Source organism: Mustelus asterias, chromosome 13, assembly GCF_964213995.1.
Source record: "Mustelus asterias chromosome 13, sMusAst1.hap1.1, whole genome shotgun sequence".
Classification (NCBI taxonomy): domain Eukaryota; kingdom Metazoa; phylum Chordata; class Chondrichthyes; order Carcharhiniformes; family Triakidae; genus Mustelus; species Mustelus asterias.
Window position 1 is genome coordinate 55,262,128 of NC_135813.1, and position 26,516 is coordinate 55,288,643.

The 26,516-nt window shown below is 48.2% G+C and overlaps 1 protein-coding gene and 1 long non-coding RNA gene across 16 annotated transcripts in view; one reads left to right on the forward strand and one right to left on the reverse strand.

Moving 5' to 3' along the window:
• Positions 1–9,341, reverse strand: part of klhl22 (kelch-like family member 22) — a 60,911-nt gene extending 51,570 nt beyond the window's left edge. For 4 of the 12 annotated variants that reach the window (XR_013499366.1, XR_013499364.1, XM_078226793.1 and 1 more), the window contains exons 1-2: positions 9,197–9,333; positions 239–505 (exon numbers count right to left, since the gene is read on the reverse strand). The gene's annotated coding sequence lies outside the window, so the exon portion shown is untranslated. Of the gene's footprint in view, positions 1–38; positions 506–9,196 lie in introns of all 12 variants that reach the window. The other 8 variants (XR_013499363.1, XM_078226792.1, XM_078226787.1 and 5 more) reach the window with 5 other exon arrangements.
• LOC144502636 (uncharacterized) overlaps positions 8,939–26,516 on the forward strand; it is a 42,157-nt gene continuing 24,579 nt past the window's right edge. For 2 of the 4 annotated variants that reach the window (XR_013499369.1, XR_013499368.1), the window contains exons 1-2: positions 8,945–9,146; positions 19,850–19,929. This is a non-coding gene — a long non-coding RNA (uncharacterized LOC144502636). Of the gene's footprint in view, positions 9,147–16,349; positions 16,440–19,849; positions 19,930–26,516 lie in introns of all 4 variants that reach the window. The other 2 variants (XR_013499371.1, XR_013499370.1) reach the window with 2 other exon arrangements.

Sequence of the window (26,516 nt, forward strand, 5' to 3'; positions counted from 1 at the left end):
TTTCACATTGACATAAAACAGACTAGAACCATACCTACCAAACCACAAGATCTGACAAAGTGTTTCCACCTGAAACATGAAGTCCCTTATCTTGTTAAGATGCTGACAAATCTTCAGCATATTTCCAGCACCTTCTGTTTTTATTTCAGCAGTCACACTTTTCTTTTTAAAGGTATAAGCACAATTTTCAGTGGCATTGAAGACAGATCAACTATTTCAGCAAGTATAAAATGCTCACCACAGTGTCTGTTGAATGGTTGTTTTTAAATGCTTTGTTTCCCAAACAGTTGAAGAAGCATTAAAATTCTAGAGGGCATCCTTGAGATAACATATTCCATATCTGGTCTATTCTCACATCAGTGTTTCCCATATTATTTATCTATACAGACATGATTAATGCATGTGTACTGGTCATATGACCTCCCAAAGGCTGTTGCTTTCACCATCCAGGAAGCATATATCTGGGTTTCTGAAGTTGAATGAGAGTTGAGATACTGTTGCAAAGCTAAGGGAAAAAAAACACAGGAGCCATGTAAAGAAATGCAATCAGGTTTACAGCACAGAAACAGGCTATTTGTGCTACTTGTCTATGTCAGTTTTTATACTCCACACATTTCTCCTCACACTTTGGTTACCTCTTCTCTTCCCTTCACTGTACTTTCATGCTTCAAGCCTCCCCTTAAATACATCAAAACTTAATTACTCCGTGTGATCACAAGTTCTACATTTTCACCACTTTGTATAAAGAAAATCCTCTGAAGGAAGATCATTGACCTTAAATGTTGACTGGAATTTTCTGACTAATCATGCCCCGCTGCCACTGCAAGCAAGGATGGAGAATTTGGCGCTTAGCCAAATCTCCGTTCACTGCAGTGGGACCAGAGAATCTTGCTGGCGTGAACGGCTGGAAAATTCCAGCCGTTAACTCTGTTTCTCTATAGATGCTGCCAGACCTGGTGAGTATGACCTGGGGGCAGCATGGTGGCACAGTGGTTAGCACTGCTGCCTCACAGTGCCAGGGATCCATGTTCAATTCCCAGCTTGGGTCACAGTTTGTGCGGAGTCTGCACGTTCTCCCTGTGTCTGCGTGGGTTTCCTCCGGGTGCTTCTGTTTCCTCCCACAATCTGAAAGATGTGCTGGTTAGGTGCATTGACCATGCTAAATTCTCCCTCAGTGTACTCAGGTGCCGGAGTGTGGCGACTAGGGGATTTTCACAGTAATTTCATTGCAGTGTTAATGTAAGCCTCCTTGTGATAATAATAAATAAACTTTAAACTTTATGTTCAGCATTTTCTGTTCTTACACCGTAAATTTCATATAATCTACAGTGCAGAAGGAGGCCATTTGGCCCATCAAGCCTGCACCGACAACAATCCCACCCAGGTCCCATCCCTGTAACTCCACATATTTATAGTCCTAGTCCCCCTGACATTAAGGAGTAATTTACCATGGCCAATCAACCTAACCTATACATCTTTGGACTGTGGGAAGAAACCAGAGCACCCGGAGGGAACCCACGCAGACACGGGGAGAATGTGCAAAGTCTACACAGACAGTGACCTGAGGCTGGAATTGAATCCGAGTCCCTGGTGCTGAGGCAGCAGTGCTAACCATTGTGCCACCGTGCCGCTCCTTTATTTGGTGTGTTAATGGAAAATTTATATTTATGCAATCTTTGTGCTGACCTCATCCATAAATGGAAATAGTTTCTCCTTATCAACCCTATCAAATCAGAGTGCATCAATGATGATTTTGCATTCAGCAAATGTGACTTGGGCACAGATTTTTGTGGAGTGGGATCAAGTTGGGAGGCCTTTAAAAATAGCAGGTAGGAACCAATTCTGGAATTCCCATCCCAATGAGCAAAAGCAACCTGAACACAGCAGCCCTACTCTTGCCAGCTCCACTGCAGGGATGGGCATGGGTACAGAGAAAGCATGAGGGAAATGGAAGATTTTGAGGTGTATACATAGGGTGTATGGATGGGGAACGGGGAAAATAAGGACCACTGGGGGTTGATGAGGCCTGAGAATTTGAGGGCTTGACATTCATGATTACAACTGGGCCAATCTCCCAGTAAAGAGAACTGGGCCTTCTAGCCTTGCCCAACCCCGCCTTCCCAAAATAAAGCTATGGTGAGCAGAGGCCTGCCTAACGGAGATGGGTTTCCAGAATTGTGAATTTTCCCACTTTTGCTTCCCGTCATCATCACGAAAATCCACCTTCAGTATGGGATAGGATATAGGCAGCTGATTACTGGACAAGCTGGAGTGTGGGGATAAGCATGGAGATCTCTAGAAAGTCAAGGAGTAGATGATGATCATGGAGAGGTTGAGGCTATGGGTGACGAAAACAAGGATACGTCAGCATTTTCGAGGCTGAAGCAAAAGCAGAGGTGGAAATAAGTTTTGATAATACATGGGATGTGGGATTTGAAGCTCAGATCTTTATCAAAACAAAATTCAGTTACTAGTGGTGTACCGCAAGGATCTGTTTTGGGGCCACTGCTGTTTGTCATTTTTATTAATGATCTGGATGAGGGCGTGGAAGGATGGATTAGTAAATTTGCGGATGACACTAAAGTCGGTGGAGTTGTAGACAGTGCGGAGGGAAGTGGCAGGTTACAGAGGGACATAGATAAGCTGCAGAGCTGAGCTGAGAGGTGGCAAATGGAGTTTAATGCGGAAAAGTGTGAGGTGATTCACTTTGGAAGGAGTAACAGGAATACAGAGTACTGGGCTAATGGTAAGATACTTGGGAGTGTGGATGAACAGAGGGATCTGGGTGTCCATGTGCATAGATCCCTGAAAGTTGGCACCCAGGTTGGTAGGGTTGTTAAGAAGGCGTACGGTGTGTTAGCTTTTATTGGTAGAGGGATTGAGTTTCGGAGCCAGGAGGTCATGCTGCAACTGCACAAAACTCTGGTGCAGCCGCATTTGGAGTATTGCGTACAGTTCTGGTCGCCGTATTATAGGAAAGATGTGGATGTGTTGGAAAGGGTGCAGAGGAGATTTACCAGGATGTTGCCTGGTATGGTGGGAAAATCGTATGAGGAAAGGCTGAGGGGCTTGAGGCTGTTTTCGTTAGAGAAAAGGTTAAGAGGTGACTTAATAGAGGCATACAAGATGATCAGAGGATTAGATAGGGTGGATAGTGAGAGCCTTTTTCCTCGGATGGTGATGGCTAGCACGAGGGGACATAGCTTTAAATTGAGGGGTGAGAGATATAGGACAGATGTTAGAGGTAGGTTCTTTACTCAGAGAGTAGTAAGGGCGTGGAATGCCCTGCCTGCAGCAGTAGTGGACTCGTCAACATTAAGAGCATTCAAATGGTTATTGGATAAACATATGGATGATATTGGAATAGTGTAGATTAGAGGGGCTTTAGATTGGTTCCACTGGTCGGCGCAACATCAAGGTTCTATGTTCTATCTATGTTCTAAATTGTCAGAAAATTATTTTTCGCACATAGATTGATCAAATGCTGAATCGGTTTACTGGAATCTGTCAAGAAACAACTGTGGGGAGGGGGGGGAGGTTTAATACCTTTCTCAATGGATGAATTCAGATGGGACAAATAGCTTCCCTCATCAATATTTTCTGATCTTGTAACTGATGCACTATCAATCAAGCAAAGACTAGTTTCTATGCAAGAACAAGTAGGCTTTTATTCGCAAAAGACTTGGAGCACACCCATGCTGATGAACTGGTCCAGAGACTGAGGCAGGGGGTGGGGAGCAGTCACCTTTATACCTGGACCGGGGGGGGGTGGAGTCTCAGGAAGGGCCGGCAGGGGCATGCCCAGGCATGTCACACACACACACACACACACAGGCAATAAGCTTAACAGTGGTTTACCACATTCACCCCCTGCTTTTAAAAGAGTCCGGCGGGGGTGAGGTGGGTGGAACGATATTTACAGAATTTACAAATTCAGTCTCTGGGGGCTTGATCTGCCGCTGCAACCGCCGTAGTGCCGGTTGTGGTGTCGGTTCCGGTGGCCGCGGTGTTGGTTCAGACCGTAGTCGCTCGAGTCGTCTGTAGTCCCTTCGATTGTCGGGTGCATGGTGGCGGCTCCCGGGGCTCAGGCATGCTGTATACGGGGGTTGGGGGTGTGGGTCGTCGTGGTCCCTGGGGTGCCAGGTCTCGAATGGAGACCGTGTCCTCCCGCCCGTCAGGGTACGCCACATAGGCGTATTGGGGGTTGGCGTGAAGGAGCTGGACCCTTTCGGCCAGGGGGTCCGACTTATGGGTCCTCACGTGCTTAAGGAGCAGGACAGGGCCTGGGGACATCAGCCACGATGGTAGTGAGGTCCCCGAGAAGGACTTCCTGGGGAAAACAAACATTCTTTCGTGATTGGTAGCTGTGCAAAGGAGTGATCTGATCAAGTGCAGTGCATCAGGGAGGACCTCTTGCCAGCAGCTGACTGGAAGACCTTTAGACCTCAGAGCTAGTAAAACGGCCTTCCAGACTGTCGCGTTCTCCCTCTCTATCTGTCCGTTCCCCCTGGGGTTGTAGCTGGTGGTCCTACTCAAGGCTATGCCTTTGGAGAGCAGGTACTGTCGCAGCTCATCACTCATAAAGAAGGATCCCCGGTCGCTATGGATATAGCTAGGGAAACCGAACAGGGTGAAGAGGCTGTGCAGGGCCCTGACGACCATGGCCGAGGTCATATCCGGGCAGGGAATAGCAAAGGGGAAACATGAATATTCGTCAATGACGTTGAGGAAGTAGATGTTGCGGTCAGAAGAGGGGAGGGGGCCTTTGAAGTCGACACTTAGACGTTCGAAAGGGCGGGTGGCCTTTATGAAGTGTGCTCTGTCTGGCCGATAGAAGTGCGGCTTGCACTCTGCGCAGACCTGGCAGTGTCTGGCTAGAGACCTGACTTCCTCAATGGAGTAGGGCAGGTTACGGGCTTTAATGAAGTGAAAAAACCTGGTGACCCCCGGGTGGCAGAGGTCATTGTGGAGAGTCTGCAATTGGTCTACTTGTGCGCTGGCACATATTCCCCGGGACAGGGCGTCTGGGGACTCATTGAGCTTCCCGGGCCGGTATAAGATGTCGTAATTGTAGGTGGAAAGCTCGATTCTCCACCTCAATATTTTATCATTTTTGATCTTGCCCCACTGCGTGTTGTTAAACATGAATGCAACTGACCGTTGGTCCATGAGTAGGGTGAATCGTTTACCAGCTAAGTAGTGGCGCCAGTGCCATACAGCTTCCACTATGGCTTGGGCCTCCTTCTCGACAGAGGAGTGTCGAATTTCAGGGCCTTGGAGGGTTCGTGAGAAGAAGGCCACGGGTCTGCCCGCCTGGTTAAGGGTGGCGGCTAGGGCGAAGTCAGACGCATCGCTCTCCACCTGGAACGGGATGGATTCGTCTACAGCGTGCATCGTGGCCTCCACGATGTCTGCTTTGATGCGGTCGAAGGCCAGGCGGGCCTCTGCCGTCAGGGGAAAAGAGGTGGATTTGATGAGCGGACGGGCTTTATTCGCATAATTGGGGACCCACTGGGCGTAATACAAGAAGAAGTCCAGGCATCTCCTCAGTGCTTTGAGGCTGGTGGGGAGGGGAAATTCCAGGAGGGGAAATTCCAGGAGGGGACGCATGCGGTCGGGATCGGGACCGATGACCCCGTTTTCCACAACACAACCAAGGATGGCGAGGCAACGTGTGCGGAATACACACTTCTCCTTATTATAGGTCAGATTTAGGAGTGTGGAGGAATTTGTGGAGGTTGGCGTCGTGGTCCTGCTGATCATGGCCGCAGATGGTGACGTTATCCAGGTACGGGAAGGTGGCCCGCAGCCCGTTCTGGTCTACCATTCGGTCCATCTCATGCTGGAAAACCGAGACCCCGTTGGTGACGCCGAAGGGGACCCTAAGGAAGTGATAGAGGCGGCCATCCGCCCCGAAGGCAGTATATTGGCGGTCTTCCGGGCGGATAGGGAGCTGGTGGTATGCAGATTTTAAGTCTGATTGCGCAATCTGATTAAACATGTCAGATATGCAGGGAAGGGGGTACGCGTCCAGCTTCGTGTAGCGGTTAATGGTCTGACTGTAGTCAATCACCATGCGATGTTTCTCCCCAGTCTTAACAACTACTACTTGGGCTCTCCAGGGGCTGGTACTGGCCTCGATGATCCCCTCCCCTAGGAGCCGTTGTACTTCGGACCTGATAAAAGCCCTGTCTCCAGCACTGTACCGTCTGCTCTTGGTGGCGATGGGCTTGCAGTCGGGGGTGAGATTTTCAAACAGTGAGGGAGGGGCGACTTTAAGGGTCGAGAGACTGCAGGTGGTGCACGGTGGGCGATCTAAGAACTGGTGATTGCAAACAGAGAGCGGGGGAAAAGGCCCATTATACTCCATGGTGACACTCTTAAGGTGACACAGGAAATCTCGCCCCAGGAGTACGGCAGCGCAGAGTTGTGGCAGCATGAGGAGCCTGAAGATTTTGTACACTGTGCCCCATACAGTCAGGGTCGCCACGCAGTACCCGAGGACATCCACCAAGTGGGACTTTGAAGCCATGGAGATCGTCTGCTTCACTGGCAGTACTGAAAGGGCGTAGCGACTCACTGTGTTAGGGTGAATAAAGCTCTCCGAACTCCCACAGTCAAATAAACAGTTTGTAGTGCGACCGTTTACCTCGATGTCCATCATGGACCTGGCGAGTTGGTGAGGCCTGGATTGGTCCAGCGTAACCGAAGCCACCGTTGGATTTTGCGACGCAGCTGACGGCATCCAAGATGGCGGCCCGCACGGCTCACACATGGCTGAAGGCGTCCAAGATGGTGGCCCGCATGACTCACACGCGGCTACCGGCGCCCAAGATGGCAGCCCCCGCCGGTCGCACGCGGCGCTACTGGGCTTGGAGGTCGACTTCACCCTGCATACCTTCGCGTATGGCCCTTCTTTCCACACCCGGAGCAGATCGCATCCTTCGCCGGGCAGCGTTGTCGGGGGTGCTTCCCCAGGCCGCTGAAGTAGCACTTCGGGCCTCCAGAGACTGCTGCAGCGGTTGGGTCATTGGTGGGACGTGGCATGGCGTAGGCCTGCGGCCCTCCTGAGTACAGAGGTGGCGGCGACTGCGGCATCCACGATGCGCCCCCGTGGTCGGGGGTGTAGGCCTCGAGATTACGGAAGGCCACCTCTAACGAGTCAGCAAGCGCTACAGTCTTTTGTAGATCCAGCCCACCCTGTTCCAGCAGTCGTTGTCGGATATAGTTTGACCTGATACCTGTGACATAGGCATCTCTGATTAAGTCCTCAGTGTTTTGGGTGGCTGTTACGGCCTTGCAGTTGCAGGCCCTGCCAAGTGCTCGCAACGCACGCAGGAATTGGTCGCCCAATTCTCCTGGCTGTTGTCTGCGAGTAGCCAGAAGATGTCTGGCGTAGATTACATTAGCCTGTTTGTTGTACTGGCCTTTTAAAAGTTCGATCGCATCCTCGTAAGTTTCAGCGTCTCTAATCATTGAGAATACTTGATCGCTTACCCGGGCGTGGAGCACGTGTAGCTTGTCGGTTTCGGTCCGGACGACAGAGGCGGTGAGGAAAGTTTCGAAACATTACAGCCAGCTATCAAAGCTGTTAGAGGCTCCTACTGCTTGAGGATCCAATTTTAATCTATCGGGTTTTAGTATCTGCTCCATCCCAAAACTTTTTGTGAATAAAATTGATGCACTATCAATCAAGCAAAGACTAGTTTGTATGCAAGAACAAATAGACTTTTATTCGCAAAAGACTTGGAGCACACCCATGCTGATGAACTAGTCCAGAGACTGAGGCAGGAGGGTGGGGAGCAGTCACCTTTATACCTGGACCAGGGTGGGGAGGAGTCTCAGGCAGGGCCAGCAGGGGCATGCCCAGGCATGTCACACACACATACACACAGGCAATAAGCTTAACAGTGGTTTACCACAGTAACTGTGATGAGGCCTGAGAATTTGAGGACTCGACATTCATGATTAACCAAGGCTTCACCCAGTAGTGGATGGTGTCAGTGCTAAGGGGTGATGTTTATGACATTCACAGCGGTGGTTTTGATTTTAGGTAGTTTTCCCAGAAAATAGCAGACCTGTGGGACAGGTTATCCAGAGTTCTTATTCATTGCATGACTTCAAGGTGGAGCTTGATCGGTTCCTGTTTATGGTGAAAATCATAACATACAAGAGGCATATGCCAACAAATAGCGTTCATGGTCAACGTGCTTCCTGGATAGTTCAAATCAGCAAAGTAAATGTTGGAGAGAAATGTTCCAGATTTTTCTACCCTAATTGTTTAGATTGTTTTCTAGCTTTTCGGCAGTTCCAGGAAACTATGGTACCTAGCGAGTGTCTTGACTGATGTGTAAGGGTGTCACAAAAGTATGGAATGACTACATAGTTTAAAGTTTATTTATTAATGTCACATGTCGGCTTCCAATTAATACTGCAATTAAGTTACTATGAAAATCCCCTAGTCGCCACACTTCAGCACCTGTTCGCGTACACTGAGGGAGAATTTAGCATGGCCAATGCACGTAGCCAGCGCGTCTTTCAGACTGTGGGAGGAAACCAGAGCACCCGGAGGAAACCCACACCAGAAGACACAGGGAGAACATGCAGACTCCACACAGACAGTGGCCCAAGCCGGGAATCGAACCCAGGTCCCTGACGCTGTGAGGCAACAGTGCTAACTACTGTGCCACCCCAGCTGGTCTCCTGACTTGACACTTTTGTATGTTGTTTGCATGTCAGGCAGTCTACCGGGCAACACAGGAGATGGTGGCGGGTTCTCATTGGCATATATCGAAGCTAAACCCCTTGCATCTGGCATTGAGCAGGTTATTGGAATTGGAAGGGTTATGGGAATGGGAGGAGCATTGGCAATGGAAAGGGTCAGGAGGGGTTTGGGAATGGGAGGGTGTTTTGTTATAAAGGGTTAAAGAATTGGGAGGAGTTTGAAAAGAGGAGGGGAGAGGTGGTGAGATTTGAATATTTAAGAGGGTCTCAGCTGGGATTTGCCTCAAAGTGAACCAATAAAATCAGTGACGAATGGGCAAATCTTTTTGCCTCAACAACGATGTAAACTGAAAATGCCGGGGGGGGAAGGAGGTGACAAATACAGAAATAACAATTAAATTTTAAACCACAAATAGAATGAGGTAAGACCTGCTTCGAAGCTATTCGTGAGAACTTAATAAGTAAGGCCTACCTTTCGCGTTATTAAAGGTAACTTGTCGTGGCGGGGTTAACAAGATAGGAATCCCCTCACGTCAGCCTTGAGGCCGGAGCTGGGTTAGAGGGAGCCCGCCTGCCGGCCGCCATTTTGCCTCCCGCTCCCTCTCCCTCCTGCTCACAAAATGGCGGCCGTGACGCGAGCGCGACTGGGTGACAGTTGGCGGCCGTCCAGAAAGCTCGTGAGCCGACGGAGCCTGTCAGTGTGCGGGGGGGCGGGGGGCCGGGGCCAGAGCCTGTCGGGGGCCCGAGCCAGAGCCTGTCAGTGTCGCAGGGGCCCGAGCCAGAGCCTGTCAGTGTGCCGGGTCCAGAGCCTGTCAGTGTGCGGGGGCCCGAGCCAGAGCCTGTCAGTGTGCGGGGGCCCGAGCCAGAGCCTGTCAGTGTGCGGGGGCCCGGGGCCAGAGCCTGTCAGTGTGCGGGGGCCCGGGGCCAGAGCCTGTCAGTGTGCGGGGGCCCGGGGCCAGAGCCTGTCAGTGTGCGGGGGCCCGGGGCCAGAGCCTGTCAGTGTGCGGGGCCCCGGGGCCAGAGCCTGTCAGTGTGCGGGGGCCCGGGGCCAGAGCCTGTCAGTGTGCGGGGGCCCGGGGCCAGAGCCTGTCAGTGTGCGGGGGCCCGGGGCCAGAGCCTGTCAGTGTGCGGGGGCCCGGGGCCAGTGCCTGTCAGTGTGCGGGGGCCCGGGTCCAGAGCCTGTCAGTGTGCGGGGGCCCGGGGCCAGAGCCTGTCAGTGTCCCAGGGGCCCGAGCCAGAGCCTGTCAGTGTGCGGGGGCCAGAGCCTGTCAGTGTGCGGGGGCCAGAGCCTGTCAGTGTGCGGGGGCCCGGGGCCAGAGCCTGTCAGTGTGCGGGGGCCCGGGGCCAGAGCCTGTCAGTGTGCGGGGGCCCGGGGCCAGAGCCTGTCAGTGTGCGGGGGCCCGGGGCCAGAGCCTGTCAGTGTGCGGGGGCCCGGGGCCAGAGCCTGTCAGTGTGCGGGGGCCCGGGGCCAGAGCCTGTCAGTGTGCGGGGGCCCGGGGCCAGAGCCTGTCAGTGTGCGGGGGCCCGGGGCCAGAGCCTGTCAGTGTGCGGGGGCCCGGGGCCAGAGCCTGTCAGTGTGCGGGGGCCAGAGCCTGTCAGTGTGCGGGGGCCCGAGCCAGAGCCTGTCAGTGTGCGGGGGCCCGGGCCAGAGCCTGTCAGTGTGCGGGGGCCCGGGGCCAGAGCCTGTCAGTGTCCCAGGGGCCCGAGCCAGAGCCTGTCAGTGTGCCGGGGCCAGAGCCTGTCAGTGTGCGGGGGCCAGAGCCTGTCAGTGTGCGGGGGCCCGGGGCCAGAGCCTGTCAGTGTGCGGGGGCCCGGGGCCAGAGCCTGTCAGTGTGCGGGGGCCCGGGGCCAGAGCCTGTCAGTGTGCGGGGGCCCGGGGCCAGAGCCTGTCAGTGTGCGGGGGCCCGGGGCCAGAGCCTGTCAGTGTCCCAGGGGCCCGAGCCAGAGCCTGTCAGTGTGCCGGGTCCAGAGCCTGTCAGTGTGATGGGGCCCGAGCCAGAGCCTGTCAGTGTGCCGGGGCCAGAGCCTGTCAGTGTGCCGGGGCCCGGGGCCAGAGCCTGTCAGTGTGTCGGGGTCGAGTGTCCCGGGGGACGGGGCCAGATCCAGAGCCTGTCAGTGTGCGGGGGCCCGGGGCCAGAGCCTGTCAGTGTGCGGGGGCCCGGGGCCAGAGCCTGTCAGTGTGCTGGGGCCCGGGTCCAGAGCCTGTCAGTGTGCCGGGGCCTGGGTCCCGAGCCTGTCAGTGTGCCGGGGCCCGAGCCTGTCAGTGTGCCGGGGCCCGAGCCTGTCAGTGTGCCGGGGCCCGAGCCTGTCAGTGTGCCGGGGCCCGAGCCTGTCAGTGTGCCGGGGCCCGAGCCTGTCAGTGTGCCGGGGCCAGAGCCTGTCGGTGTGCCGGGGCCCGGGGCCAGAGCCTGTCAGTGTGCCGGGGCCGGGGCCAGAGCCTGTCAGTGTGCTGGGGCCCGGGGCCAGAGCCTGTCGGTGTGCCGGGGCCAGAGCCTGTCGGTGTGCCGGGGCCAGAGCCTGTCGGTGTGCCGGGGCCAGAGCCTGTCGGTGTGCCGGGGCCAGAGCCTGTCGGTGTGCCGGGGCCAGAGCCTGTCGGTGTGCCGGGGCCAGAGCCTGTCGGTGTGCCGGGGCCAGAGCCTGTCGGTGTGCCGGGGCCAGAGCCTGTCGGTGTGCCGGGGCCAGAGCCTGTCGGTGTGCCGGGGCCAGAGCCTGTCGGTGTGCCGGGGCCAGAGCCTGTCGGTGTGCCGGGGCCAGAGCCTGTCGGTGTGCCGGGGCCAGAGCCTGTCGGTGTGCCGGGGCCAGAGCCTGTCGGTGTGCCGGGGCCAGAGCCTGTCGGTGTGCCGGGGCCAGAGTGTGCCGGGGCCGGAGCCTGTCAGTGTGCCGGGGCCAGGGAAAAATAGGAAGATTGAGTGTGTGTCAGCAATGTTTTCATTCCTGTATTAAATGGGGTTCCCTCTCTTTATGCATCAGCTAGTGTCGATCACTGTCACACCAAACCCATCTCTTGACTGTGCAGGGAGAGGTCTTTACTCTCTGTGTCTAGCACTGAACACAGTAAGAAGTCTCACAACACCAGGTTAAAGTCCAACAGGTTTATTTGGTAGCAAATACCATAAGTTTTCGGAGCGCTGCTCCTTTGTCAGATGGAGTGGAAATGTGCTCTCAAACAGTGCAAACAGACACAAAATCAAGTTGCAGAATACTGATTAGAATGCGGATCCTACAGTAGTTGTAGGATTCGCATTCTAATCAGTATTCTGCAACTTGATTTTGTGTCTGTTTGCACTGTTTGAGAGCGCATTTCCACTCCATCTGACGAAGGAGCAGTGCTCTGAAAGCTTATGGTATTTGCTACCAAATAAACCTGTTGGACTTTAACCTGGTGTTGTGAGACTTCTTACTGTGTTCACCCCAGTCCAACGCCGGCATCTCCACACCATGTCTAGCACTAAATCCAGCCAAAAGAGAAAATGCTGGAAATTCTCAGCAGGTCTGGCTTTGAAAAGGGTTACCTGGACTCGAAATGACAGCTCTTTTCTCTCCTTATAGATGCTGCCAGACCAGCTGAGATTTTCCAGCATTTTCTCTTTTAGTTTTAGATTCCAGCATCGGCAGTAATTTGCTTTTATATTGAATCCAGCTATCCAGGGGAAGCATTGTGAAGGGATAATCAGCTTCCCTGTCAGTCAGCTCACTTGCTGCAAAGGAAGACTGCATTTCCATAGCACCTTTCACCACCACTCAAATGGGATATTTTTTGGGTGATGCTTTCATGGGCTGTGGTGTCATGGCAAAGCCAGTATTTATTTATTTTTATATAAGCAAATTACTGCGGATGTTGGAATCTGAAACCAAAAGAGAAAATGCTGGAAAATCTCAGCAGGTTTGGCAGTATCTGTAAGGAAAGGAAAGAGCTGACATTTCGAGTCCAGATGACCCATTGTCAAAACTGTTATTTATTTTTGTTAGTGTCGCAAGTAGGCTTACATTAACACTGCAATTAAGTTACTATGAAAATCCCCTAGTTGCCACACTCTAGCACCTGTTCGGGTACACCTGAGGGAGAATTTAGCGTGGCCAATCCACCTAACCAACACGTCTTTCAGACTGGAAGGAAACCCCACAGACACGGGGAGAACGTGCAGACTCCGCACAGACAGTGACCCAAGCCAGGAATCAAACTGGGTCCCTGGTGCTGTGAGGTAGCAGTGCTAACCACTATGCTACCCATCCATCCCTAATTACCCTTAACTGAAGAAAAATTGCAATACATGAATGCACCAGCCAGTTTTGAGTACACCATAAGAGGCAATGTTACAATGACCAGATAATCTGTTTTTGATTTACCATTGCCACATGTATTGGGATACAGTGAAAAGTTCTGTTTCTTGTGCACTATAGATATAAAGCATACCATTCATAGAGTACATAGGGGAGAAGAAATGATGTTCAATTGAGGGATAAATATTGGCCAGACCACTGGATACCATCACCCTGCTCTTTGTTAAAGCACTGTCAGAGGATCCTTTATATCCACTCAAGTAGGGCAGAAGAGGCTTCAGTTTAACATCTCGTCCAAAGAAAATCCCCTTGGACGTGTCAGCCGAGATTTTTGTGCTCAAGACTGGAGTGGGACACAAATCTAGAACCTTGTGACTGAGTGGCTAGAGTGCTTGCTCCCAGCTGAGCTGTTATGTGTTGCACTTAGAAAAGATTAATATAGATGGCAGCGTTTATTTAACTAACTTTAGTTATAGCTCCAAAACTGAGGGCAATATAACCATAATGCTACCCATCCATCCCTAATAAATTCCCTGAATCCAATATGACTACACCAACATATTAATACATGAAAATTTAATATATTGGATTACATATTCTTTTTGCTCTAATCACAACCAAAACACAACAAAATACCTCAGTCATTAAAAAAACCTTTTTCCATTAACCAGTTTTTGTTGTGTTTTTAAAAAAATACTTGACAAGAAATAACAGTTTAAAGAAACCAGATTTAATATTTGCTTTTCTTACATTTTATTGGAAAATCAACATGTGTACCTTCAAGGTTCAAGCCTTTGGTGAGAGAGACAATCTGAGTCAGAGACTTGAAGCAGTTGTGGAAAGATGGTTGTAACAGTGCACGTAGGATTGAAGAAGATCAGGAGTTAAGATGGGTGGGATCCTTAAAGAATTGGCTAAGCAACTGGGGCTCTAGTGATCAAGTACAACTGGCCAGCAAAATAAATTGATCTAAGAAAGCGAAATTAGTGGGGGGAGAGATGATGAAAAACTCAGTGGAGCATGAATTCTGATTCTGAAACTTGAGGTGATGAGAAATGCCACAAAAACAAAAAATGCTGGAAAATCTCAGCAGGTCTGACAGCATCTGTGGAGAGAGAATAGAGCCAACGTTTGAAATATTCAGGGACTTTTAAAATAGTGTCCCTTTTGAGGTTAAGGACTCATCTGGAAGACTATAAAATCCTCAGTAATGGCAGACTATTTATTATAAGTTAACAATCAGATGATTAGTAACAGGCCCAATTTTGGAACCAACCTTGGCCCCTCTGTCTCCATTTCTGATGATAGACTGACCACCAATATTCATTACAAGCCCACCTACTTCCACAGCTACCTCGACTGCAGTTCCTCACACCCTGCTCCCTGTAAGGACTCCATTCCGTTTCTCCACCTCTAGCATCTGTTCTAATAATGTCACCTTCAAAAATGGTGCTTCTGACATGTCTGCATTTTTCCTTAACAAGGGTTTCCCTCCACCTGTGGTTGACAGGGCACTCAACCAGATTCAACCCATTTCCCACACCTCTATCCTCATCCCTTCCCCTCCCTCCCAGAACCATGATAGGGTCCCCCCTTGTCCACACTTTTCACCCTACCAGCTCCCCACCATTTCCACCAACTCCAGCACGCTGGAGTAATGGATCTTTTTCCGGTTGGCAAGCTGCAACCAGTGGACTGCCACAAACTATTGACAAGCTATGTTAATGACTTGGATGCAGGGATAGAATGTACTAAAGCCAAATTTGCAGATGACACTAAAATAGTTGGAAAAGCAAGTTGCCATTAGGAAATAAATTTACAAATGGGTATGGATAGGTTAGGTGAATGGGCCAAAATTACACACATGAAATTTAATGTTGATAAATGTGAAGTTATCCATTTTGGTTGGAGGAATAAAAAGGCAACTTAATATCTAAATGGAGTGAAACTTCAAAATGTTTTGATGCTGAGGGACCTGGGTGTCCTTGTGCATGAATTGCAGAAAGTTAGTATGCAGGTGCAGCAGGTAATAAGGAAGGCAAATTGAATTTTGGCATTCATTGGTAATGGAATAGAGTATAAAAGTAGGGAAGTGCTGTTGCAACTGTATAGGGCATTGGTGAGACCGCATTTGGAATACTGCACACAGTTTTGCTACCCTTAATTGAGGAAGGACATAAAGGCCTACTCACTTGAGTTTAGAAGAATGAGAGGAGATCTAATTGAGGTGTATAAGGTACTAAAGGGGATTGACAGGGAAGATGTAGAGAGGATGTTTCCCCTTTTTGGCCATTTTAGAATGAGATGTCATACTTTTAAGCTAAGGGGTAGCAGATTTAAAACAGAAATGAGGAATTACTTCACTCAAAAGATTTTGAATCTGTGGCACTCCCTCCCCCATAGTGCAGTGGATGTTGAAACACTAAACAAATTTGAGGAGATAGATAGGTTTTTGATTACTAGCGGGATGAAGGGTTATGGGGAGTGGGAAGGAAGGTGGATTTGAGGCTGAGATGTGATCAACAATTATCGTATTGAATGGCGGAGCAGGCTTGAGGGGCTGAATAGCCTACTCCTGCTCTTAGTTCTTATGATGCTACCACGAAACACATCTTCCCCTCACCACCTCTATCAGCATTCCACAGGGATCGCTCCCTCTCTGGCACCCAAGTCCACTCCTCTATCACACCCAACCCGCCATCCCTTGCGCCCGGCACTTTCCCTTGCAATCGGACAAGGTGCAACACCTGCCCTTTGCGTTCTGCCTCTCACCATTCAGGGCCCCAAACACTCCTTTCCGGTTCAGCAGCGTTTCACTTGCACTTCCTTCAATTTGGTCTATTGTATTTGCTGCTCCCAACATGGTTCTCCTCTACATTTGGAGAGACTAAACGCAGACTGAGTGACTGCTTTGCTGAACACCTTCGCTCAGTTCACAAGCAAGCATGACCCCCAACCTTGCATTTTAACTCGGCACCTTGCTGTAATGCCCACATGTCCTGTGAAGCCCAGCTGAAGCTGGAGCAGCAGCATCTTGGGCATGTTGCAGCCCTCGGGATGTGGCAGCTTTAGGTTATGACCTCTTTCCTCCAACTTAAATCCCGTTTTTAAAAAATATCCCATACATATATTGCCTTAATGCAACCCCCACACCAGACCATCTGTCTTCTGTTCTTAAAGTTGCTACATTTTGCAATCTCTCACAGTTACACTTTAATATTGAACACTTCCTCCCTTCAGTTCTGACAAACAGCCAAAGGACTCGAATTGTTAACTCTGCTTTTTCTCTTTACTGATGCTGCTGACCTGCTGAATTTTTCCAACATTCCCATTTCTTGTTTCAGATTCCAACAGCCCAGCCTTTTGCTTATTTTAGAATGGGAGGAAGGTTGATAATAAGCAGAAGTCAGCACCTGCTGAGAAATGTGGAAAAGGTAAAGACCCAAACTGTTCTCAGGTTTGCAACAGTGAAGGTTTGGAGAACAGGTTTAGTTCAAGGGGACTGACATGCTACTTTAGTCACAAGGGCACATGAAGGTTGAATGTGGAAGTTAAAGCCAAGCCTACTGTTTGTCTAGTCAAGGAGTGTTTTCCCAGGTGATGATGTCCTGACCAGTAAAGTTTATGATAAACAGGGAATCTCCCCCACATTCACTAAGATGGTGAATCAGGTGATGGAAAGTTGTACAGATTTTTGCTGGAGGGTAAAGTATCCGCACATTCATCTGGTGAGGTAGGCAAATCAATTAGTATTAGAGATACAGGATCAGCACAGTCATTGATGTTGGCAGGGGATATTAGGTTATCCCCAAAAGGTTTGCTGAATAAAAAAGTATTGATTGGGGATATCAATGGAAATTGTTTACCCATTTCTTTGTCTGAGGTTATTTTAAACTGAGGCTCAGTCATTGGTCCAGTTACTGTGGGTGTCATTTCTACTTTATGCATTGAAGGTGTTGATTTCTTGTTAGGTGTAGGATCCATTCATTCCCCCAAATAGACCATGGGCAATTGGTACGATTTTAAGACTCCTTTATTGAGCATTTAAAATCAGCATTTACAGAAAGCGAAATAAGGATTACTTGAGAGAGAGAGAGAGAGAAAGCAACAAAAGCCAGTTTTGTGCTGGCCAAAAAACTCAACATAGTCTGGATTGAACTAACTAAACATCGATCTGTGTCTACAATGTAACTAAACACTTACCTGTGTTGTGAAATTACCAGGCACAAACTGTGATTAGCTGCATAAACCATTGGCAGCTGTGGCCATGAAACACTGCCATTTACCTTATGAGAAAGCCTGTTTACCTTACATTATACTTTCAAAGAATGTAGCCAATTACTACGCTAAACCCAGAATTCCAAGCTGAGTTTTAAAATGTGCCAAATTAGCTTTAAAGCATGGCATAATTAGTTACATGGGCAGAAATACCTTAAAATGAAGTATTTTAACTAATGCAAACCAAAAAAGAGGATTAGGAAACAAATTTGTTGGGGATAAGATATCCCTGTCTCCAGTGGTTTCAGGAAAGTCTTTTGAGGATGTTGAAACTGAAATTGTATAGATGGGTGACATGAAAGACCCAACTACTTTTTGTAAGCCTGCTACTAAAATTAATGTTTTGATGAAAGCTGTGCCGACAGAGTCAGAAACTCTGCCTTTTAATTTAAAAATGAGATTGGAACATCTGGAGGAAAAGGAAGAGTTACTGGCAGTTGGAGACAATGTAAAACCGTCTGAATTAAAAATGCAGAAAAAGTATGAGTAAGATGAGACAAAGCAGCTAACATTTATATTCAAAGCTAATGATGAAAATGAAGGAAAACATGCTTTGAAGGAGAGTACAAAAGCAGAGTCCAATACTGACCCATAGAGCTGTGAGGAAGGATGGGTGTTATTGAGAGTAAATTAAAACTTCAAAACAAAGAGACAGTCAATTATCATAGAATCCCTACGGAGCAGAAGGAGCCATTTGGCCCATCAAGTCTGCACTGACTACAATTCCACCCAGGCCCTATCCCCTTAACCCCATCTATTTACCCTGCTAGTCCCCCTAACACTAAGGGGCAATTTAGCATGGCCAGTCAACGTAACCTGCAAATCTTTGGAGTGTGGGAGGAAACTGGAACACCCAGACGAAACCCACGCAGACACGAGGAGAACGTGCAAACTCCACATAGGCAGTGACCCGAGGTCGGAAATGAATCTGGGTCCCTGGCACTGTGAGGCAGCAGTGCTAACCACTGTGCCACCCAATTTTACTGGACTGGAACTAAACGGAGCATGACTGCTGTGGGAGGAAGAAAAATTGAGAAGATTCACAAACTGAGTGTTCTTAATTGAACAGTAACATTAAAGTTAAAGTTTATTTATTAGTCGCAGGTAAGGCTTACATTAACACTGCAATGAAGTTATTGTGAAATTTCTCTAGTTGCCCACTCTGGCACCTGTTCAGGTCAATGCACCTAACCAGCACGTCTTTCAGACTGTGGGAGGAAACCGGAACATAACCTTAACAAAGTTCTTAAAGCAGCTGAAGAAGATTTTACTCAGCAGAAAAAAGTAACCTGGTTGCATAAAAAGAGGTAGTACTAAACTTGTGTGTGCCAGAAAAGAAAACTGAAGGGTTAAATCAAGGTTAGCAGCTCAAAGTTAAAAACAATCCTGAATTTAAACAGGATGAGGCAATTCAAATGTTATGAAGGACAACACAAATATTTGGTTGGTTGCAACTTTTTTTCCAAGATGTGGACATTAAAAAACATACAGAAAGGAATAAAATGGAGGTTAGGTGTTTTTTCACAGTCACTTTATTGCAGTGTTAATGTAAGCCTACTTGTGACAGTAATAAACAAACTTTAAAAACTGAACAATGGTTCAAGATTCTGTTTCAAACAGTTGAGGCTTGTAACTTTAAAAACAAAAGTTGAATTCCCAGTTGTTAACTGAGAAGACCACGCAGCAAGATTTCCAATTGTAAGTAGATAGGCTTATCTTGACTAAACAAATATGCACTATTAATTTCACATTACATCTTGTAACCACTTGCACTTTAAACCAAAATTCCAAAAGTTCTCCCCATCCTCATTTTAATAATAATGACTCCTCTCCTGCTTACTTGGGCCAGTCCCTTCTTACCCAATCTTCCGACTCAGGCCGGGTAAGAACAGTGCAGTGGGTTCCTGAGGACTTGCGTCGGGGACAGCTGAGTCATAGGTAGGGAAGCCACATCCTTTTCTTTTATGGCACTAGCTGCTGTAGTGTAGATAGGTTTAAAGGTCCAGCCACTTTGAGGAGCCAGGGAGAAGGTAAGTGGGTAGTGTTGGGGGCTGGGTGGGAGGTCGGTGGTCAGTAGCAAGGGTTTGGTGTTCGGGGAGATGATGGTCATTGGTGGGTTTGTGCGGTCAGCGGGTGTTGGGAGGGTTGGGCGGTCAATGGGAATGTGGTCAGGTTTGGGTCGGTGAGGGGATGGGGAGGATAGTTGGTGTGGAGAGGTATAGTTGGGGCATGGGAGGTGTATTCAGGGCGAATGTTTTGGGGTAGAGAGTAGGGGTAGTCTGCGGATGGGGGCGTGTAGTTGTGGAGTCCCGTGAGGAGTTAGTGGTGTTAGGGGAGTCCTGTGAGAGGTGGGGGAGGGAGTCTGGTGGGGGCTCGGGGGAGTGGTGGATGTCCCGGGGGGTGGGGGGGGGTGGTCAGGGGAGTGGTGTGTGTCAGTGCTATAGTTACCCAGAAGTCAGAAGTGGTTTTGATTCTTCTAACTTTTTCTGGGTAACAATTCCTGTAAGGCAGTGGGAACCATCTGAAATTTGCAATTTATATCATACATTTGGATGGTTCATTGCAGGGCAGTTGACCAATGGAGATTTGAACTTCCCAGGCAATTGCTGGCAATCCTTACGTGAGGATCCTTGGCGTAACCCCCAGGTATGATGCTCCGGAACTCGGAAGACACAAGCCATTATGTTTACAATGAAGCTTGTCTTTTAAAATAATGTATCATTGTTGTTACCTGTGTAAGTTCTGTTGAAGTGTTTTTGACGTTAAGAATCTGCTATATTTTGAATACTTTTGTAAAGAGAACTTGACTATGGTAAAACCTTTTTTTTCCCCGAGGGGGAGTGTGACGGGCTTGGACCAGAAGCAGCACAATAAGGAACATTTGTAATTTATTTAAAATGTATGAGGAAACTGTAATAGTTTGTAAAATGTTTGAAGAGGATTTTAAAGACTTTGCATCAGTTGTAAAGGAATCAATTATAATTTCTTTGGATAATTAGAAATACTGATCCATGTGACTGCTAAAGGGTAGTACAGTGGTTAGCAATCTGCCTCATAACGCCAGGGATCCGGGTTCAATTTGGGCCTAGGGTCACTGTCTGTGTGGAGTTTGCACGTTCTCCCCGTGTCTGCATGGGTTTCCTCTGTGTGGAACGGTTTCCTTCTACACTCCAAAGATGTGCAGATTAGGTGGATTGGCCATGCTAAATTGCCCCTTTAGTGTCCAAAAGTGTGTAGGTTAGGTGGATTAACCATGGTAAATGTGCGGGGTTACAGGGATGGGGCCTGGGTGGGATAGTTGTCGGTGCAGACTCAATGGGCCGAATGGCCTCCTTCTGCATTGGTTAAAGGCAGTTTTTGTGGGTAGCACGGTGGCACAATGGTTAGCACTGTTGCCTCACAGCGCCAGGGATCCAGGTTCAATTCCAGCCTTGGGTCACTGTCTTTGTGGAGTTTGCACGTTCTCCCCAAGTCTGCGTGGGTTTTCTTTGGGTGCGCCGGTTTCCTCCCACACTCCAAAGATGTGCGGGTTAGGTTGATTGGCCATGCTAAATTGCCCCTTAGTGTCGGGGGATTAGCAGCGTAAATAAGTGGGGTTATGATAAATGGGGTTATGATAAGTGGGATTGTGGTTGGCGCAGACTCGATGGGCCAAAAGGCCTCCTTCTGCACTGTAGGGATTCTATGACCTGACGACCCATGACCTGGAAATAGTAATAACAGTTCACATACCAAGACTATGTGACTGGCAGACACAAAGCAGAGCTACAAGCAGAAGAGCTGGAGAGTGAAGGGAATCAGCACACAACACAAAGAGGTAGCAGAGACTAAAAGAGGAACATAGGATTCTTGTGAGAAGGAGCAAATCACTCTCAAGAAGAGGATAGTTTTTCTGTTTGGCACAAAAGGAGATAGGAGTTCTTGGAGATACTGTGCAAGCTGGATAAAAAAATCTACAGCCTGAAGAGCTGTGTGAGTAGCTCAGAGATGCTGGAGGGCTGGACATTTTCCCAGAAATGGCCAACAGTGAGCTGGGATTTAATTGGTTAGTTGAAAAGCAATTCTGGAAAACTATACCATCAGGACTGTCGTGACCTGAGGGAGAAAGGATTTGTAGAAGTGTGCCTTGCTGATAATCATGCCCATGAAACTTGGGGAGGAAAACTGTTGTTGGATAGGACTCCTGACCTCCCCTGGATAAATGAAAAACAGGAAGAAGTTTAACAACACCAGGTTAAAGTTCAACAGGTTTATTTGGTAGCAAAAGCCACCCAAGCTTTCGGAGCCTTAAGCCCCTTCTTCAGGTGAGTGGGAATTCTGTTCACAAGCAGGGCATATAAAGACACAAACTCAATTTACAGAATAATGGTTGGAATGCGAATACTTACAGCTAATCAAGTCTTTAAGATACAAACAATGTGAGCGGAGAGAGCATCAAGACAGGCTAAAGAGATGTGTATTGTCTCCAGACAGGACAGCCAGTGAGACTCTGCAGGTCCAGGCAAGCTGTGGGGATTACAGATAGGGTGACATGAACCCAATATCCCGGTTGAGGCCGTCCTCATGTGTGCGGAACTTGGCTATCAGTTTCTGCTCAGCGACTCTGCGCCGTCGTGTGTCGTGAAGGCCGCCTTGGAGAACGCTTACTCGAATATCAGAGGCCGAATGCCTGTGACCGCTGAAGTGCTCCCCAACAGGAAGAGAATAGTCTTGCCTGGTGATTGTCGAGCGGTGTTCATTCATCCGTTGTCGCAGTGTCTGCATGGTTTCCCCAATGTACCATGCTTCCTGATGGGGAGCACTTCAGCGGTCACAGGCATTCGGCCTCTGATATTCGGGTAAGCGTTCTCCAAGGCGGCCTTCACGACACACGACGGCGCAGAGTCGCTGAGCAGAAACTGATAGCCAAGTTCCGCACACATGAGGACGGCCTCAACCGGGATATTGGGTTCATGTCACACTATTTGTAATCCCCACAGCTTGACTGGACCTGCAGAGTCTCACTGGCTGTCTTGTCTGGAGACAATACACATTTCTTTAACCTGTCTTGATGCTCTCTCCACTCACATTGTTTGTATCTTAAAGACTTGATTAGCTGTAAGTATTCGCATTCCAACCATTATTCTGTAAATTGAGTTTGTGTCTTTATATGCCCTGTTTGTGAACAGAATTCCCACTCACCTGAAGAAGGGGCTTAAGGCTCCGAAAGCTTGTGTGGCTTTTGCTACCAAATGAACCTGTTGGACTTTAACCTGGTGTTGTTAAACTTCTTACTGTGTTTACCCCAGTCCAACGCCGGCATCTCCACATCATAAATGAAAAACAGCAAATTGTGGAACTGTGTAGCTAGATAGTGCCACAATTGCACAGAGAGTGATGTGGATTTGTGATTGCATAAGACACATATCTCTTTTTACTGACTATTTAAAGTGAAATTTACTTCATAATTTGCCTTTTAATTCATGTTTAATTTACATTGATTCATGTTAAAGTAAAAGTTGCAGAAAGTGACAACTTGTTGATAAATTCTTGGGGGTCATTTGGTTATTTTGATTTGCAGTTTCCCCCATGGGGATTGTAACACATGCTCTTCCTAGCGTAGTGGAGGACATGCCCCTGTCTACATCAGCGATGATGAAGTGGAAATGGTCAAAAGCTTCAAGTTTCTAGGTGTCCAGATCACCTACGACTTGTCCTAGTCCCTCCACGCTGACGCTATAGTTAAGAAAGCCCACCAATGCCTCTATTTTCTCAGAAGGCTAAAGAAATTTGGCATGTCCGCTATGACTCTCACCAATTTTTACAGATGCACCATAGAAAGCATCCTTTCTGGATGTATCACAGTAGCCCAGTCCATCACACAAACCGGCTTCCCATCCACTGACTATGTCTACATTTCCCGCTGCCTCGGGAAAAGCAGCCAGCATAATCAAGGACCCATGCACCCTGGACATACTCTCTTCCACCTTCTTCCTCGGAAAAAAGATACAAAAGTCTGAGGTCATGTACCAACCAACTCAAGAACAGCTTCTTCCCTGCTGCCATCAGACTTTTGAATGGACTTACCTTATATTAAGCTGATCTTTCTCTGCACCCTAGCTATGACTGTAACACTATATTCTGCACCCTCTCCTTCTCCCCTATACACGATGTGTTTTGTCTGCATAGTATGCAAGAAACAATACTTTTCACTTAATCGCAATACATGTGACAAATCAAATCAAAGTCAGAATTCTTTTGCTAAGCAAATAATCTACGTAATACAGACAGAGTGTTTTGCCAATTTTCACTCAATATGTGAATAGTCCCAGGCTGCTGTCCCCTTAAAGGGTAATGACTGGTAGTGATTTAACCTGAGGATCACCCCTCCTTAGCCAAGAACATAGAACATAGAACAGTACAGCACAGAACAGGCCCTTCGGCCCACGATGTTGTGCCGAGCTTTATCTGAAACCAAGATCAAGCTATCCCACTCCCTATCATCCTGGTGTGCTCCATGTGCCTATCCAATAACCGCTTAAATGTTTCTAAAGTGTCTGACTCCACTATCACTGCAGGCAGTCCATTCCACACCCCAACCACTCTCTGCGTAAAGAACCTACCTCTGATATCCGTCCTGTATCTCCCACCACGAACCCTATAGTTATGCCCCCTTGTAATAGCTCCATCCACCCGAGGAAATAGTCTTTGAACGTTCACTCTATCTATCCCCTTCATCATTTTATACACCTCTATTAAGTCTCCCCTCAGCCTCCTCCGCTCCAGAGAGAACAGCCCTAGCTCCCTCAACCTTTCCTCATAAGACCTACCCTCCAAACCAGGCAGCATCCTGGTAAATCTCCTCTGCACTCTTTCCAGCGCTTCCACATCCTTCTTATAGTGAGGTGACCAGAACTGCACACAATATTCCAAATGTGGTCTCACCAAGGTCCTGTACAGTTGCAGCATAACCCCACGGCTCTTAAACTCCAACCCCCTGTTAATAAAAGCTAACACACTATAGGCCTTCTTCACAGCTCTATCCACTTGACTGGCAACCTTTAGAGATCTGTGGATATGGACCCCAAGATCTCTCTGTTCCTCCACAGTCTTCAGAACCCTACCTTTGACCCTGTAATCCACATTTAAATTTGTCCTACCAAAATGAATCACCTCACATTTATCAGGGTTAAACTCCATTTGCCAATTTTCAGCCCAGCTTTGCATCCTATCTATGTCTCTTTGCAGCCTACAACAGCCCTCCACCTCATCCACTACTCCACCAATCTTGGTGTCATCAGCAAATTTACTGATCCACCCTTCAGCCCCCTCCTCTAAGTCATTAATAAAAATCACAAAGAGCAGAGGACCAAGCACTGATCCCTGCGGCACACCGCTAGCAACCTGCCTCCAATCCGAAAATTTTCCATCGACCACCACCCTCTGTCTTCGGTCAGACAGCCAGTTACCTATCCAATCGGCCAACTTTCCCTCTATCCCACACCTCCTCACTTTCATCATAAGCCGACCATGGGGGACCTTATCAAACGCCTTACTAAAATCCATGTATATGACATCAACTGCCCTACCTTCATCAACACACTTAGTTACCTCCTCAAAAAATTCTATCAAATTTGTGAGGCACGACTTGCCCTTCACGAATCCGTGCTGACTATCTCGGATTAATCCGCATCTTTCTAAATGGTCGTAAATCCCATCCCTAAGGACCCTTTCCATCAATTTACCAACCACCGAAGTAAGACTAACCGGTCTATAATTACCAGGGTCATTTCTATTCCCTTTCTTAAACAGAGGAACAACATTCGCCATTCTCCAGTCCTCTGGCACCATCCCCATGGACAGTGAGGACCCAAAGATCAACGCCAAAGGCTCTGCAATCTCATCCCAAGGTTGAGGGCCAAGGGTCAAGGTTGAGAAGGCAGGGCTTTCCTGATAACCTCAGCCGGTACAGGAATTGAACCTGCAGTGTTGGTGATGTTCTGAGTCACTAACCAGCTGTCCAACCAACTGAGCTAAACTGAACACCAATGCAGATGTACCTTCCAATCATTTACTTGTTATCAGCCTGATTTTTCACCATGATCTCTGACCAGCACTGAGCTCTTTTAAGTTTCATGCCTGGTGTATCATAACTGATCTTCACTTTGTCTTGCTTATCTCTTACTTGGCTTTTAACATCAGATTTAAACAAGCTAAACTTGCTCCAATGCTTGTTTGAACATTAAGGTTGTAAGATGAGCAACATGTTGTAGACTGGGGTTATCCTGTAAGATAACAGAGAATTCTCTAGCTCAGTGATGAGCAACCTAGGTTAGTGAGTGGGCCTCATGAGCGGTTCAGCTTCATCTCAGTGGGCTGCAAGATTGAAATCAGGCATGTTCACTAACCATGACCCCATGAATAAGAGTACACATTTAATACATGCTGAATATTTTATAACAAGTTATAGAAAATTCTTAATCATTTATATATTAACAGAACATAAATGCTAAAAACAAAAGAAATATTTGCACTTTGGACAGAGGGAGTACACGGCTCTCAGTCAATGTTGTGAGCAATCAGCATTCTACTCCTACCCTTATTTTACATGAGTATCACTTCAGTCACATCGGTAGGAAAATAACTTGCGCAGATGGAAACCAGTGGAATGTAGCAACCTGCAACGATCAACAAAATGTTCCATAGGCTGCACTCAGAGCCCAGATGAGCCACATGTGGCCCCCAGGCTGCAGGGTGCCTACCACTGCTCTAGCCTAGGTCAAAGAGAAACATGGGAGTTACTGCCTAGCTTGTTGCCTTGGAAATACTTTTGCAAAGTGTTATAAATTGGAGGTGAATTCCCCCCGCCCCCCCCGAGAACTAACACCTAAACATCCAAAGAGGAGTACCTCACCTTATAATCTGTAAGTGTGAAGTGGTGTGACCTGCTCTTCAGCAACTTCTAGTGGTTAAATAAAAATAAATCCCTGACACTCTCTCTAAAATCAACACATAACAATTTATTTAACTAACAGTGAACAAATCAACTAAACTATTAACAAGCCAAATAAATCCCTTCTAACTATTCCTGAATAAAACAAGATTCTAATGGAGTGCTGTTCCAATAAATACTATTCCCACTCATTAACAAAAATCGAATTTAGTCACTCTCTAAATTACTAACGGGTTTGTGTCTTCTGGAATATTCTGGGCTTTGTTGATTCTTCTGTCTGGAACTCCTTCTTTGGTATATT